Here is a 17790-nt window from a genome sequence, read left to right as displayed (position 1 = left end):
ATTAAATCCCTGCTGATAGTTATGTGTTTTACTAAGTATGCCAATATTATTTACATGAAACTTGAGTTCCTTAGCGTTTTTTTGTGTATATGACTTGCCATGGGAAACTCAATAGGATAAACTAAGCCTTAAAGGGGTTGTCCACTACTTGGGCAACCAGTTCTCATTATTCCATTACTTGGGCAACCCTTCTCATTCGTCCACTACTTGGGCAACATCTTCTCATTTGTCCACTACTTGGGTAACATCTCATTCGTCCACTACTTGGGCAACATCTTCTCATTCGTCCACTACTTGGGCAAACCCTTCTCATTCGTCCACTACTTGGGCAACCCCTTCTCATTCGTCCACTACTTGGGCAACATCTTCTCATTCGTCCACTACTTGGGCAACATCTTCACATTCATTCACTACTTGGGCAACCCATTCTCATTCGTCCACTACTTGGGCAACCTCTTCTCATTCGTCCACTACTTGGGCAACCTCTTCTCATTTGTCCACTAATTGGGCAGCCTCCTCTCATTCGTCCACAACTTGGGCAACCTCCTCTCATTCGTCCACTACTTAGGCAACCCCTTCTCCTTCGCCCATTACTTGGACAACCCCTTCTCTTTCTCCATGTGCTCCCCCCAAAAAACAAAAAAACCTATACTTACCTCCAGTGCTGGTGCAGTTTCAGCGATGTCAGGACTCGCTTTTTCAGGGCTCATATGACATTGTTATTACGCATGACCTCTGAGCCCAATTAGCCCTGGTTTCCTTCTCCCCTCCTTCAGACAGTTAAGTAATTAACAGGAAGTGAGTGCAGTGGCTGCCGCTCACTGACTGTTAATTACTCCTGTGTCTAAAGGCGGGACATGAGAACCTGGCACTAATTGGTCGAGGGCCTTGCACGCCATAAAAATGCCACATAAACTCTGGGAATGTGAGTTCCACCATCGCTGCAACAGTGTCAGCACTGGAGGTGAGTATAGGCTTTTTTATTTTCATGGAGACGCGCATGGGGGATGTAATTAATAACAATCCAGTAACAGATCCATTTTCCATAGACTACAGTGTTAATAAAAATGGATCCAACTTAAATCAGTTATTTAAAAATGGATAAAAAGTTATGTCTGCACAACTTTTTTGGTAACAGATGGCTGCTCGATCCCTTCTAACGGATGATTACTGTGTGACGCCCTGGGCAAGCCAGGGGTCACAGGTCATCACACCACCACACCCTACACCCCAGTTAGGAACACCCTAGCTACCAAAATCCTTGTTGCCTTCCTCCAGAGGCTGATGTTCACACCAGGGGGTGGGCCAGGCGGTTGGCTCCGCCCACCGAGAAGTTCACAGCTCTGGAGGCGGGAAGAACCAGGCAGTTCAGTTTAGGAGGTGAAGGAGTAAACAAGTAGTCAAGTGAAAGTAGAAGGAAGTGAAGTGGTAGAGGAGCAAAGGAGAAAACTGGAGTAAAGGAGTAAAAGTGACAGTAAGAAAGCCTGAAGCTGGTCCGGGTGTGTGCCCCGGACTGAGACAGCAAGGTCAGCAGACGGCGGTGACTGTCTGGAGGGGTGATTGCTCGGAGGTTCCTGGAAGGACCGCGGACGGGTGGTGACCCGGCGGTCTGGAGCAGTGTACAAAGAACAGTCAGCACCAGGACAGGGGCCTCTCGGACCCCGGCAAGGCTAGGAGTCGCCATAATTTGCCAAATCCGTCAGTGAAGGGGACGACTGTCTCCCAACAACCAAGTCCCGATTGAAGGCAACAGCCCAACCATTAAAGCAGAGACACCGCCACCGCCAGGGCACCAGTTTCTGAGGGCCAGCGCCTGCGGGCAAAGAGTAGAGCTCCTCCGGTCCAGCTTGAAGCCGGGGAGCGGGTTACCGGTGGGAACCCATCGCAACCATCGACAACATAGGTGCAGGACAGAGAGACCGTCACCGTCACCTTCTGGGGAAAGCAAGTGCAGCCGTCCGTGGGAACCGTCTTTCCAGCCGTGTGTTTTACCGAGAACTGCGTCATCGTCTCAGGCTGAGTGAGTACCACAGTGCCGCAAGGCACAGCGCTGCCCCCGCGTCCCTGCGCCCACCAAGCCCTGCATCTCCCACCTCATCACTGGGCCCCGGGATCACCAACCCCTACCCACGGAGGGGCAACACAACAACTTGCTACTTCACACCATCACTCCCGGGGTCCCCACACCGAGCAGCGGTGGTGCTAACAAATCACCACAACCGTGGGTGGCGTCACGGACAATAGACTATATCCCAAAACCCAATCCCCTTTCACTCACGGGCGAGGAGCGCCGCTCGAGAACCCCCGGGATCCAGCCCACCGCTCGAGCACCACTCGAGCAGCAGCCGGACCCGAGCAGAGGGGTGAGCGCAGTGCTGACACCCTCCTCCCCGCCCGCGACAACTTGGCGCTGTGAACAGGATCTTACCACTCTGCCGTCTGGTAGAGGTGCGCCTTGTTACCGCTGGAGGTGGCCGGCAGAAAAATTTCAGAAGCCGCCATCTTTGGCATGAAAAGTCCCCGCTCGAGCGTCTTCTCGTATAGCAGAGGCGCGAAGGCCAAAACCCCGCCCCGATAGAGGAGTGGCTGGAGAGAAGCTAAGGGGGACGCGATGGCGGCTGGCTGCATGTGAACGCAGCTATAAAAGCAGGGACGCCAGGACTCTGCAGTCACCCTGTTCCTGGAAGAAGTCATCATGTGGATGCCGTCCCGCGACACCGTAGCCCCGGCGCCTGGAACCGCGGCGTGGGTGGAGATCCGGACCGCGCAGCTCTACCAACGGCTGCAGGTCAAGATGCAGCTCCTCATGGAGGAGTGGGAGGCCGACATGGCGGACGTTATAGCAGCCGTGCGGAGACGCGAGGAGGAAGCGGAGGAAGGGAGGGTGAGTGACCCACGCCCCGATGCCCTGGAAGGGCCGGTCATCGCGGTTGCGGGACCCGGTCCAAGCCCTCTCCCCCCGCCGCCTCCCTCGCCACCCGTCTCGGAGGCCGTGACCCCACCACTAGGCCTGCTACCACCGCAACCGGTAGCAATACCCAGCGTCCCCGCCCAGGCGGGCCGACCTGTAGCCGGAGCCCGTAGACGACCGGAGGTGTTGCCATGGAAGGCCCCAAAGACTGAACCGGAGGCATCCCCTGAAAAGTCCCCCGAGCCGGAGCTGATGACCCGCTCCGAGCCGAAGGCCCAGCAGCGGAAAGCCCTTGTGCCCATCCCCCACACCTCGGCTGAGGTGGCGCCGGGTTGCAGCTGTAAGGCAGCGCCCAAGGCCAAGACACCGCGGGACCTGCCGCCCAGATTCCTGACAGTGGGCAACGTCCAGGATGTCCCGCGGGGCCTGACCCGTGCGCCGGAGCTCGCAGCAGCGCCATATTGGGATAGGGAGCCAGTACCGCTGGGCCTGGAGATCGGTGAACGGGAGAGGAAGAAGGCCGAGCTGGTGGCCCGAGCGATAAGGGAGAAGGAGAATCTCCGCAAGGCCACGTTCCGTGTCCGGGGTCCGCTTTACGAGGGGCAGGTGAGGCGGTTTGATGTCCGCCGGGGCTATGGGTTTATTTATGAACCGGGCCTGGAGGCCGAAGTGTTTGTAGCCCGGCAGGATGTAAATGCCCACCTGCCTGGAGAGCATCCTGGCCGCAACCTAATGCCGGGTGACATTGTCCAGTATACCCGGCACTGTGGAGAGAGGGGGTGGTTCGCCCTGGATGCCAAACTGAGGGGCAGCCAAGAGAGCTGAGTGAGTCCTGCACCCCCTCCCTCGGATGACGCTGAATATCCGGAGTAAGGGCAGCGGAGCACCGTTGTCCAGTCCCCGTTGGGACCACCACTGAGTTGTGTTTGTTTGAAAGTTTGAAAAATGATAAGTATAAGTGATCAACTGATGGAGTAACCTGATTGACCGTGATTTGGAAAACCGGCCGTTGCCGGCACCGTTGTCCCCGTGGGGACCGTTTAAAAAGTTTGCACGAGGAACTGCTCATGGACAAGCCCGTGAACTTGCAGGGCACCCACAAACGTTAAGTGGCTTGTAAATAAGTTGTTTACCGTTACCGTTTCTGCAATGCCGCCTCCGGAGAGGCAGGTTGGAGGGAGGGCCCGCAGTAGAGCCGGCTGGTGCCCAGCCACCACAGGGACCGGTGTCTACCCTCTGGAGGGGAAGGACAGATCCCGCTCGGGTAACGTGTGCTGGACTTGGGGACAAGGGGTGCTGCCTGGGTTTTAGGGGCAGCATCAGGGCCAGATTGCTTGGGTGGGAGAGAGCGGAAACCGTAACCGTGAACCGTTTTGCAACGTTTAAGTAAAGTGCCTCCCGTTATGGGAAGAAGTAATAAAAATGTATATATGTTACCGTTTTACTTTTATATATTTTCAAAAAAATAAAACCGGTGTTGGACGGGCAGCCCGCGGACGGTCTGCATTTTGCTAAGGGGGAATGTGACGCCCTGGGCAAGCCAGGGGTCACAGGTCATCATCACACCACCACACCCTACACCCCAGTTAGGAACACCCTAGCTACCAAAATCCTTGTTGCCTTCCTCCAGAGGCTGATGTTCACACCAGGGGGTGGGCCAGGCGGTTGGCTCCGCCCACCGAGGAGTTCACAGCTCTGGAGGCGGGAAGAACCAGGCAGTTCAGTTTAGGAGGTGAAGGAGTAAACAAGTAGTTAAGTGAAAGTAGAAGGAAGTGAAGTGGTAGAGGAGCAAAGGAGAAAACTGGAGTAAAGGAGTAAAAGTGACAGTAAGAAAGCCTGAAGCTGGTCCGGGTGTGTGCCCCAGACTGAGACAGCAAGGTCAGCAGACGGCGGTGACTGTCTGGAGGGGTGATTGCTCGGAGGTTCCTGGAAGGACCGCGGACGGGTGGTGACCCGGCGGTCTGGAGCAGTGTATAAAGAACAGTCAGCACCAGGGCAGGGGCCTCTCGGACCCCGGCAAGGCTAGGAGTCGCCATAATTTGCCAAATCCGTCAGTGAAGGGGACGACTGTCTCCCAACAACTAAGTCCCGATTGAAGGCAACAGCCCAACCATTAAAGCAGAGACACCGCCACCGCCAGGGCACCAGTTTCTGAGGGCCAGCGCCTGCGGGCAAAGAGTAGAGCTCCTCCGGTCCAGCTTGAAGCCGGGGAGCGGGTTACCGGTGGGAACCCATCGCAACCATCAACAACATAGGTGCAGGACAGAGGGACCGTCACCGTCACCTTCTGGGGAAAGCAAGTGCAGCCGTCCGTGGGAACCGTCTTTCCAGCCGTGTGTTTTACCGAGAACTGTGTCATCGCCTCAGGCTGAGTGAGTACCACAGTGCCGCAAGGCACAGCGCTGCCCTCGCGTCCCTGCGCCCACCAAGCCCTGCATCTCCCACCTCATCACTGGGCCCCGGGATCACCAACCCCTACCCACGGAGGGGCAACACAACAACTTGCTGCTTCACACCATCACTCCCGGGGTCCCCACACCGAGCAGCGGTGGTGCTAACAAATCACCACAACCGTGGGTGGCGTCACGGACAATAGACTATATCCCAAAACCCAATCCCCTTTCGCTCACGGGCGAGGAGCGCCGCTCGAGAACCCCCGGGATACGGCCCACCGCTCGAGCCACCACTGAGCAGCAGCAGCCGGACCCGAGCAGAGGGGTGAGCGCAGTGCTGACACCCTCCTCCCCGCCCGCGACAACTGGACATGTGAACTGAGCTTATAGTTACAGTCACACAACCGTCCCGTTTTTGCGCTCCGCAAAAAACGGTCCAGTTTTTTCACAGATGCATCTGTGTGGCATCCGTGTGACATCCATTCTGTTATAAACATAAATTTGGCCATAGCTAATACACCGAGTGGATAACAGTGTTATATCCCTCGGGAGTGGTGCCAACTCCAGTATACATATCAGAAAAGGAAGACAAGGAGATAAAGCACAAGTAAGGTACAAAAAATATGAAATTTTTATTGATGATAAAAGACAATACAAAAAGTGATGTAGAACATGCAAGAAAGGAATAGATCAGCGAGGTGTGCGTAAGGAAATAGATTCCTTAATAAAAGTTGGGGGGTAGACAAGTTGCCAAACCAAAACCAGACCAGGGAGATGTTATATATATTATGGTGTACATGTGTAGATCAGAAACCCCACACATGTACCCATAGTTAGTATGGTCAAAACACCAGGGGAAAAACACAGGTGCAGCGGCTCACTCTATGGGGATACACATGAAAAAATTGATTTATGATAAAGTACATGTGAGCCGGAAATCAGGCATATAGATAAACATGTGTCCCCCAGAGAGCATAACATAGATTGAGTGACAAGGTGAGAACCAAAAATCAACCAGCACAGGTCTGCCCAGTGGCTAAGGAGCAGTGCAAAAATTGATGGAAAATACTGAAGCCACAAGGCAGAAAGTAATGTGCATGTGGATGGAAATCACCCTGCACCTAAATTAAAGGAGCCGCTGCATTACCTGGTGGTGAAGATGTCGCGGGCGGGGAGGAGGGTGTCAGCACACTACGCTCACCCCTTCTGCTCGGGTCCGGCGGCTGCTGCTCAGTGGTGGCTCGAGCGGTGGGCCGGATCCCGGGGGTTTCTCGAGCGGCACTCCTCGCCCGTGAGTGAAAGGGGGGCTTGTTGGGTGTGGGGATGATTATTGTCCGTGACGCCACCCACGGTTGTGGTGATTGCACCACCGCTGCTCAGTATGGGGATCCCGGGGATGGTGATGCGGAGCAGCCAGGTGTTGTGTTGCCCCTCCGTGGGTAGGGGTTGGTGATCCCGGGGCCCGGTGATGAGATGTGAGGTGCAGGGCCTGGTGGGCGCAGGGACGCGGGGGCAGCGCTGTGCCTTGCGGCACTGTGGTACTCACTCAGCCTGAGACGTTGACACAGTTTTTACGGTAAACCAAACGGCTGGTAAGACGGTCCCACGGACGGCTGCACTTGCTCTCCCAGTAGGTGACGGTGATGTCCCTCTTCCTTGCACCTTTGTTTACTTGTTGGTTGCGATGGGTTCCCACCGGTAACCCGCTCCCCGGCTTCAAGCTGGGCCGGAGGAACTCTACTCTTTGCCCGCAGGCGCTGGCCCTGAGAGACTGGTGCCCTGGCGGTGGCGGTGTCTCTCCTACACTGGCTGGGCTGTTGCCTTCAATCGGGACTTGGTTGTTGGGGGATCTACGTCCCCTTCATTGACGGATTTGGCAAATTATGGCGACTCCTAGCCTTGCCAGGGTCCGAGAGGCCCCTGCCCTGGTGCTGACTGTCCTTCGGTACACTGCTCCAGACCGCCGGGCCACTACCCGTCCACGGTCCTTCCAGGAACTTCCACATGGTCCCCCTCCAGACAGTCACCGCCGTTGCTGACCTTGCTGACCTGTCCCGCACACAGCTGGACTACTTCAGGCTTTCTTTCTGTCACCACTTTACTTCCTTTTTCACTTTCTTAACTCCTCTACTTAGCTCCTCACTCCTGCTCCTCCCTGAGCTATCTCCTGGTTTTTTCCCGCCTCCAGAGCTGTGAACTCCTCGGTGGGCGGAGCCAACCGCCTGGCCCACCCCCTGGTGTGAATCATCAGCCTCTGGAGGAAGGCAACAAGGATTTTTGGTTAGCTTTGGTGTTCCTAACTGGGATTTAGGGTGTGGTGGTGTGTGACCTGTGTCCCCTGGCTTGCCCAGGGCGACACAAAGAGGGCTGGCTTTGGAGGCAAGAATGAAACCTCCAACAGCCGTTACATTCACACAACCGTCCCGTTTTTGCGCTCCGCAAAAAACGGTCCAGTTTTTTCACAGATGCATCTGTGTGGCATCCGTGTGACATCCGTTCTGATATGTATACGGGCCGTGTGTCATCCGTTTGCCCTCCAGTTTTTTGCGGACCGCAAAAAAATGGAAGCAGCTAGATAGGTAAATAGATGGATAGATATAGATAGATGGAGGGATAGATAGAGAGACAGAGAGATAGATAGAGGGAGAGAGAGATAGAGGGATGGATGGCTGTATGAATCAATGGAGGGATAGCTAGAGGTATAGCTAGATAATAGATGAGTAATACATATATAATGTCCCACTCCCCAGCATTTTGTAATCTTGCACCCTTTAGTGCCTTTCATGTGGCACTAAAGGGTGCTTAGCCTTGTACTTACAAAAAAAATAAATAATTAAAAAAAAACACGTGGGGTCCCTCTTATCTTTTGTAGCCAGCTAGGGTAAAGCAGAAGGCTGCAGCCTGCAGACCACAGCTGGCAGCTTCACCTTGGCTGTTAATCCTAAGCAGAGGGCACCAACGCGTTTATTTTAAATTAAATAAATAATTTAAAACAAAAAAACGTGCGGTCCCCCCAAATTGGATACCATCCAAGGTAAAGCGGACAGCTGTGGACTGGTATTCTCAGGCTAGGGAGGTCCACGGTTCTTGGACCCTCCCCAGCCTAAAAATAGTAGGCCGCAGCCGCTCCAGAAGTGGCGCATCCATTAGATGTGCCAATCCTGGTGCTTTTCCCCAGCTCATCCCGATGCCCTGGTGCAGTGGCGAACGGGTTAATATATGGGGTTGATATTAGATTTGTAATGTCACCTAGCATCAAGCCCAGAGGTTGTAATGTCACGGCGTCTATCAGATACTCGACATCACTAACCTAGTCAGTAATAAAAAAAAAATTGACGACAAACAAATTTTTATTTGAAAAAAACACTCCCCAAAACATTCCCTCTTTCAACAATTTATTGTAAAGAAAAAAAAAATCTAGGTGCAGTGTAATCGAATAAGGGGGTCCCACAACGATCCATACTCACTATCCCAGTCAATGAAGAACAGAATGTTCCCCATTGGCTGGGAGAGCAGTGCAGTGACCTGAGCTAACATCATGAGGTCAGCCCAGGTCACTGCAGGGGATGAGGAGCACTGACTTCAGGGGATTAGCTAGGTTCATTACCTGCGGTGATGGAAGCCACTGCACTCCTGACATCAGCGCTTGTCAGTGAGTTCAATGACCGCCGCATTCACAAAGAAGTATTGCTACCGGCCCGTGACGTCACCACTAGTCACAGTCTCAGGCTGCCCGCAAGAGGACGCGGCGGGCATAGAAGTCAGTGACAAGCGCTGATGTCAGGAGTGCAGGATTCCATCACAGTAGGTAATGAACTTTACTAAACTTCTGACGGCAACGCTCATCATCCCCGCGTCTGTTCGCACTGCTGTGTCGGCAGCTGCTGACATACTGCAGTGCGAGCAGCCACGGGGCTGAGGCGGGAGCGCGACAGACTGCAGGGGCACCCGATGGAAGTCCCACGCAAGTACTTCCGTGTGGCTTCCAGGGATTTTGTGGGCCCATTGACTTGTATTGAGTCACGGTCCGTTATTACGGAACAGAATTGGACATGTTGCATAATAACAGAATGGACATACAGCATCCGATGTGGTTTTTTGTAGGATCGAATGCACACAGAAGTGCCTCTGTGTGCCATCCGATCCTATACAAAAGACATTGAAAAGATGGTCCTGTCAGTAGGTCCGCAAAAAAACAGGAACTGACCAGGACAGACAGAACGGTCGTCTGAATGATCACTAAGAAGGACATATATTTAGTGTTTTTATATTGTTTCTCTAAGGAGCAGACACAGACAGAAGAGGCCTCTGTGCAAAACTATATATTTGCCCTTTCTGCTCACTAGCTCCTCCTAATGCACAATTCCACCTGCTTTGGAGGTATAAATGGCCCCCTTACCTCTTGGGCCACTGAGCTGCTGCACAGGTTGCACCAATGATATGTCCACTTCTGGTTCCTCTTTATGTATGCCTGCCATTTAATAGCCCAATAGTATGGATTCTTGTTAAGCAACTTATGTAGGAAGTTGAAAAAGAAGCATGAATTGGGCATTGAAATAGCACTACCAAATAGTATTTGGAAGAGAAGGAGACAAAATAGGGCTACTTTCACACTTGCGTTCAGCGCAATCCGCCGCTATGGAGAATAGCGCAGTCCGTTAACGCACTGCGCTATTCTCCATAGACTTGTATTGATGACGCACTGTAATGCAAGTGTCTGCATTTCATCTGCTGGACGACGCTGTATCATTATTTTGACGCAGCGTCGAACAAAGGGAAAGCTACATGTAGCATTTTTGTGTCGTTAAAATAACGCACCTTGACAGATTCTTTTGGAATCCGCCAAGGTGTCTAATGATTGTCTATGGTGGCGGATTCCGCCGCTATGCGCTAAGCGGCGGAATCCGCTGATGGATTCCGTCACGTTTTACTGAGCATGCTCAGCATGTCTAGCGGAACGATCGAAATCGTTTAAAATCACTCCTGGTCTCTCTCTCCTCTCTCACCCCCTCTCTCATACTCACCTATCACGGGTGCGACGCTGCACAGTTGTCACAAAGCTCCGGCGGCTTTTCCTCTTTTGAAAATGCCGGCCGCTCATTATTCCATCTAGTATTCACTGCTTCCCCCATCCACCGGTGCCTATGATTGGTTGCAGTCAGACCCGTCCCCACGCTGAGTGACAGCTGTCTTACTGCAACCAATCACAGCCACCGGTGGGCGGGTCTATATCGTTCAGTACAATAAATAAATAATTTTAAAAAACGGCGTGCGTTCCCCCCTAATTTTGATACCAGCCAAGGTAAAGTAACACAGCTGAAGGCTGGTATTCTCAGGATGGGAGCCCCACGTTATGGGGAGCCCCTCAGCCTAACAATATCAGCCAGCAGCTGATATATCCATTAGATGCGACAGTCCCGGGACTCTACCCGGCTCATCGCGAATTGCCCTGGTGCGATGGCAATCGAGGTAATAAGGAGTTAATGTCAGCAGCCCATAGCTGCCACTAAGTCCTAGGTTAATCATGGCAGGCGTCTATGAGACACCCACAATGATTAACCTATAAGTGAAAGTAAATAAACACATACATCCAAAAAAATATTTTATTTGGAATAAAAGATTAAAAAACACCCTCTTTCACCACTTTACTGTATTAATCCCCAAATACCCCTCCAGGTCCGGCGTAAACCACACGAGGTCCCGCGACGCATCCAGCTCTGCTACATGAAGCTGACAGGAGTGGCCGTAGAACACCGCCACTCTCTGTCAGCTCCAGGCAGCAACTGAAGTGAGTTGCGCTCATCACTGAGGTAATGTGTGTGGCGATGATGGGAGGGGTAGTGCCGGTGTGTATGCGGTGATGAGTACGGTAGTGCCTGCGTGTGTGCGGTAATGATGGGTGCGGTAGTGCCAGTATGTGTGCCGTGATGATGAGTGCGGTAGTGCCTGCATGTGTGCAGTGATGATGGGGGTGGTAGTGCCTGGTTGTGTGCGGTGATGATGAGTGCGATAGTGCCGGTGTATGTGCGGTGATGATGGGTGTGGTAGTGCCGGGGTGTGTGTGGTGATGATGAGTGCGGTAGTGCCTGTGTGTGTGCAGTGATGATGGGGGTGGTAGTGCCTGGGTGTGTGCAGTGATGATGGGTGCGGTAGTGCCGGGGTGTGAGCAGTGATGATGATGAGTGCGGTAGTGCCGGGGTGTGTGCGGTGATGATGATGGGGGCGGTAGTGCCGGGGTGTGTGCAGTGATGATGGGGGCTCTCTCTCTCGGCTTAACGCAACGCGTTATTTCACAAGAATCCGTTGCCTTCATATCACACTATTTACAACGCATCCATCACATGCGTCACAAAACGCATTGTGACGGATGCCGTTCAATGCAAGTGTGAAAGTAGCCTAAGGTAACGCATTCATAGTTTTGTTATGCCTTGAGGATAATTAATTAAATAAAATGCTTAGTTAATCTTTAAATGTTTTAATGGGTTCAAATATAAAATGGTTTGTCCTCTTAGTATTTTGGACATTATTCAAAGTTAGAAATGTAGAATGAGAAGTTGGAATTGAGAGGTACAAAATCATTTTCTAGAAACATAAAAGGTTTTTTCTCTGCAGAAGATCAAATCATTTTCTTCTAAGTCCTGGGGGTGTCTGCTATGGGATTATACATTTTTGGAAGTACTTATAGTTATTTTCTGACAAAAAATGCCATTACTACAAGTGCTCCACTTGATGAGCCCTTTTGAAGAATAGGCAGCAAAATTCTTTCCGGTGCAGCAAAGTAACTTCATGGTATATTAACTAGAAGTCTTTAAGTATAAGAACTTTAAAAAAAAAAAACACTTCAGGGATGCGGCAGAAATGATTCTTGATCTTGCTCCTGGGCGCTGATTGTGTAGAAAACGCTGATCTTTATCAGGATTAATGCTCTGATTGTTGATACAACTCAAGATGCATACATCTCGGTATATCTTGCCTTACTTACATGCTAGTAAGCTGGACCCTTGGAGATTTCTTTCCTTCGTTATTAATTGTCCTATTTTTAAGTGGATCTGTAAGTTAAATTTACTGCACTATGTAAGGGAAGCTTAATATAGGGAGAAGTACATATTCTTATTAGGCCAGATAATACAGAAGTATACTGAATCCAGGGCATTAAGGGGCTAAAAGGAAGCGGGTACTCCCAGTAGTGTAGGAGGTGGTCGAACCCTGCGGTGTAAAGTGTATGGTTATGTAGATTAGAATGCTTATTTCTAAATGGGTATATTGTTATGTTATGCTGCTAGCTGGGTGCAGGTTCCAGATACAGTAGAGAGGAACTGTTATCAAAGGTGCCACTTAGGATGGAAGAGATAGGGTTAAAGGGATAGTGACAGATGGTGAAAGAGGACGGTTGGGAGGTCTCAGGAGGAGCCAGTCTAGAATAAGGATCGAGTGTGAAAAGACGTGGCTATGGTCTGGCGCCTACGGCTCACCCCGGCAGGCTTACAGAGTCATCTGGCTAGAGAGCTGCCAAGGCCCAGAATTGGACAAAGGTGAACTGAGTCATGGGGAAGAAGACACAGACCCCGAAGCTTGAGGACACGATCCAAGATAGTAGAGGGGGACAGGTAAAGAGGTAATAACCCAAACCAAGAGGAAGGAAGCAAAGGAAGGCCATGTCTGTCATAACGGTGAGAAGAAAAAAGTGAACTTTCTAGTTGGCTAAGTGATCTCTAGTGTTACTGACTGTCTACGATGAGAACTGCCAGCGCGGTGATGGACACCAGCCTAAAGAAACCATTAAATGTCATGCACCCCACTTGAAGTTCCATGAGCACCCAGAATCTCCTTAGCAGTGCAGTGCTCGTGTGGCCCACGGCCGGTATCTTCATTAAGCAGCGCAGCTATTGGGGCAGCAGAGTGACACCCACTCTAAACTGGGCAGCGTGCACATCGACATCAACATGGTGGTCCATCTTGCCAATGTCTGCTGGCAGTCTCGTTAGGATCCAGGGTTAGGTGAGTATAACATTTTTTTTATTTTAATTAGTACTTATCATGTTACTGTGGGGGCATCATATAGTGCAGGGGCACTCATACAGAAGGAGGGCTACTATGGAAGTGTGCCACCCCCGTGGGAGCAGCCGAGCTGCTCGGATCTGGGTTCGCTGTCGCCCGAGGGTCTCCAGACCCGGGGTCGTGCGGCCACTCAAATGATGAAAGGAGGTATTTACAGGGGGGTTGATGTATAGTTCGTGACGCCACCCGGGGTGTATGGTAATTTGGGAGTACTGCCGCTGCCGTTGGGAGTACCCAGGGTGATGAAGTGGGGCAGCAAGGTGTCGTAGCCCTCTACGGGTAGGGGGAATGCCCCAGGACTCGGTGTGGGGGTGCCGTGTGATGCAGGGGTCACTCTCGTACTCACTTAGTTCATAAGCAGACGCTGACAATCGGGTAAACCAATTCTCTGAGTACCGCTGCCGTTGAGGGGAGCTCGTCCGGGTCCCGTCCCCTATGGTGTTGCCCGGTGATCCGTGACCTGCCTCCTAGCACTAAGTTTAATTTCATCTTGGTGGCCCAGTAGTATGGAACTTGCCGGGCCCCACTTCCCACTATGGCTAAGTGTGGGAGCTTGCTCCCAGGGCTCACACTTGGGATTTTCTGGACTGTTTTGGGTTGGAAAGTCCTATCCTCCTCGTTGCACTAGTGCCCCGATTTTGGAGCGGGTGGAAACAGATCATAAAGGTTCCGTTTTCCTCAGGTGAATTGTCGGGTTGCCTGAAGCTATTCCCCAACCTAGGGTCCGTGTACCCCGTTGTGCCTTCGGTCCCAGACCGGTGACAGTGCTAGGCTGCCGGCTGTCCTCCTCGACAGGTCCAGGCACCTTGCCACAATCCCCAGCGACCGGAAGGCCGACTCCTCTAGGCCCAGACCACCGTCTGCAACCTAGATAACTTCTCCAGGAGCGACCGCTCCCGACTTCCTCGCTCTCTCTCTACAACAATTCCATACTCCAACTGACTACACTCCTCACCTCACCTCCCTGACCCCCCAGGTGAGTGACTCTATTCCCCTCAAGCCATCCACTGGTGTGCCTGGTGGGTGTGGTGCAGTGTGTACCTAGGATTTGATTTGTTGTTGGAGGCAACACCATTAACATAGGGACCCAGAACCAAGAGGGAGGTGGAATAACGCACGGAAGGGCAGTTTGTGCAGTACCCTTTGACAACCTGATAGTCCAGGGGCGTCACAGAAGGCCTTTATACAATGTGGAGGTTACTTTGGGGAGGCTATCATATAGTCTGGAGGCTACTGTGGGCCATTATACAGTGTTTGGCTAATATGTGGCTTCCAGTCTATGCCCTTAGTGGTGTAATATGGGGCTTCGCGTCTATGCCCTCTGTGGGATAATATGTGTCTTCTAATCTTTGCCATCAGTGGGGTAATATGTGGCTTCCAGTCTATGCCCTCTGTGGGGTAATATGTGGCTTCCAGTCTATGCCCTCAGTGAGGTAATATGTGCCTTCCAGTCTATTCCCTCAGTGGGAAAATATGTGGCTTCCAGTCTATGCCCTCAGTGGGGTAAAATGTGGCTTCCAGTCTATGCCCTCAGTGAGGTAATATGTGGCTTCCAGTCTATGCCCTCAGTGGGGTAATATGTGGCTTCCAGTCTATGCCCTCTGTGGTGTAATATGTGGCTTCCAGTCTATGCCCTCAGTGGGGTAAAATGTGGCTTCCAGTCTATGCCCTCAGTGAGGTAATATGTGGCTTCCAGTCTATGCCCTCAGTGGGGTAATATGTGGCTTCCAGTCTATGCCCTCTGTGGTGTAATATGTGGCTTCCAGTCTATGCTCTCAGTGGGGTAATATGTGGCTTCCAGTCTATGCCCTCAGTGGGGTAATATGTGGCTTCCAGTCTATGCCCTCAGTGGGGTAATATGTGGCTTCCAGTCTATGCCCTCAGTGGGGTAATATATGGCTTCCAGTCTATGCCCTCTGTGGGGTAATATGTGGCTTCCAGTCTATGCCCTCTGTGGGGTAATATGTGGCTTCCAGTCTATGCCCTCAGTGGGGTAATATATGGCTTCCAGTCTATGCCCTCTGTGGGGTAATATGTGGCTTCCAGTCTATGCCCTCAGTGGGGTAATATGTGGCTTCCAGTCTATGCCCTCAGTGGGGTAATATGTGGCTTCCAGTCTATGCCCTCAGTGAGGTAATATGTGGCTTCCAGTCTATGCCCTCAGTGGGGTAATATGTGGCTTCCAGTCTATGCCCTCAGTGGGGTAATATGTGGCTTCCAGTCTATGCCCTCAGTGGGGTAATATGGGGCTTCCAGTCTATGCCCTCAGTGGGGTAATATGTGGCTTCCAGTCTATGCCCTCAGTGGGGTAATATGTGGCTTCCAGTCTATGCCCTCAGTGGGGTAATATGTGGCTTCCAGTCTATGCCCTCAGTGGGGTAATATGGGGCTTCCAGTCTATGCCCTCAGTGGGGTAATATGTGGCTTCCAGTCTATGCCCTCAGTGGGGTAATATGGGGCTTCCAGTCTATGCCCTCAGTGGGGTAATATGTGGCTTCCAGTCTATGCCCTCAGTGGGGTAATATGTGGCTTCCAGTCTATGCCCTCAGTGGGGTAATATGTGGCTTCCAGTCTATGCCCTCAGTGGGGTAATATGTGGCTTCCAGTCTATGCCCTCAGTGGGGTAATATGTGGCTTCCAGTCTATGCCCTCAGTGGGGTAATATGGGGCTTCCAGTCTATGCCCTCAGTGGGGTAATATGGGGCTTCCAGTCTATGCCCTCAGTGGGGTAATATGTGGCTTCCAGTCTATGCCCTCAGTGGGGTAATATGGGGCTTCCAGTCTATGCCCTCAGTGGGGTAATATGTGGCTTCCAGTCTATGCCCTCAGTGGGGTAATATGGGGCTTCCAGTCTATGCCCTCAGTGGGGTAATATGTGGCTTCCAGTCTATGCCCTCAGTGGGGTAATATGTGGCTTCCAGTCTATGCCCTCAGTGGGGTAATATGTGGCTTCCAGTCTATGCCCTCAGTGGGGTAATATGTGGCTTCCAGTCTATGCCCTCAGTGGGGTAATATGTGGCTTCCAGTCTATGCCCTCAGTGGGGTAATATGGGGCTTCCAGTCTATGTCCTCAGTGGGGTAATGTGTGGCTTCTAATCTATGCCCTCGGTGGGGTAAAAAGTGTCCTCCAGTCCATGACCAGAAGTCTCAAGAATCCAATAGGATAAGTTGAACATGTCGGGATATTAAAAGAAAAAGTCAACAAATTTATTACAGCTACTTTAGCTGTCAGAGGAAAATGATTTTGAAAGGTTTTTTTTAAGCAAAAAAAGGGGTTTTAAATCTAAACCTTACATGTGTTAGGATGTGTAATCAATTGGAGTTCTTTTGTTAGGACAAAGACCCATCCACAGAGCATTAGTTAAACGGGTTTTCTGGAATTACCGTAGTATTTGTCACCTCATTGGCCAGAGCTGTTATTCACCCTCCCCAGGTCCAGCACTGCCTATCTGCTGCTGCTTATGTTTTTATTTACAGACTGCAGCGATGATATCATATCATTACACATCACTGTTTCAGCCAATTACTGCGTTCAGCGATTCCTTCCATCTACATTGGTAGAACTGCTGAGCTCAGAGATGGCTGATGTGATGTAGCTTGTAAATCACTGAAATGATGGCAGGGAGGCAGTGTTGGACCTGGGGAGGGTGAGTAGAAGATTTTTTGTATTGTTTTAAACAAATGCTGGGGTCAATGGAGTGAAAATACCTGCACCTCTAAGCCTTGCTGGATCTTCACAGTCTGTAATGTAACTCAATGTGGTCAGGTGCCGGACCATATAGATTTCTGTCCTACTAATATGTCACGTTTAATAAATAATTGTAATTTGTGCAGCTTTCATTGTTGCTTCCTCAGAATACTTCTAATGTTTACAGAAAAAAAATCATTTTTAAAATGTTAAAAATGTTAAGAAACCGTCCAACTATGGGGAAATAATATTATTGTGTTATTTTCCTGTGTTGTTTCCAGATATGATGAAATAACCCAGGGCACTGGTCTGGTGGAACATCTGCCTATTGAGCAATTTAATTTAGTTGTCAAATCTTTTGGAAACTTTACCAAGTAATTGGTCATTTGTGCAGAAATGCAATTATCACTTTTTAAAAAAGGCCATTCATCTATGACTTCTGCTGTCATTATGTTATTGTGACGCCCTGGGCAAGCCAGGGGTCACAGGTCATGACACCATCACACCCTACACCCCAGATAGGTACACCAAAGCTACACAGAAATCCTTGTTGCCTTCCTCCTGGGGCTGATGTCCACACCAGGGGGGTGGGCCAGGCGGTTGGCTCCACCCACCGAGGAGTTCACAGTCCTGGAGGCGGGAAAACCAGTCAGTCAAGTTTAGGGAGAGTAAGAGTGAAGAGTGAAGTGGTAGACGAGCAAGAGAGAGGAGTAGAGGTGGAAGAGAAAGTGACAGTTGTG

Source organism: Anomaloglossus baeobatrachus, chromosome 7, assembly GCF_048569485.1.
Source record: "Anomaloglossus baeobatrachus isolate aAnoBae1 chromosome 7, aAnoBae1.hap1, whole genome shotgun sequence".
Lineage (NCBI taxonomy): Eukaryota > Metazoa > Chordata > Amphibia > Anura > Aromobatidae > Anomaloglossus > Anomaloglossus baeobatrachus.
This window is presented reverse-complemented; position numbering follows the sequence as displayed.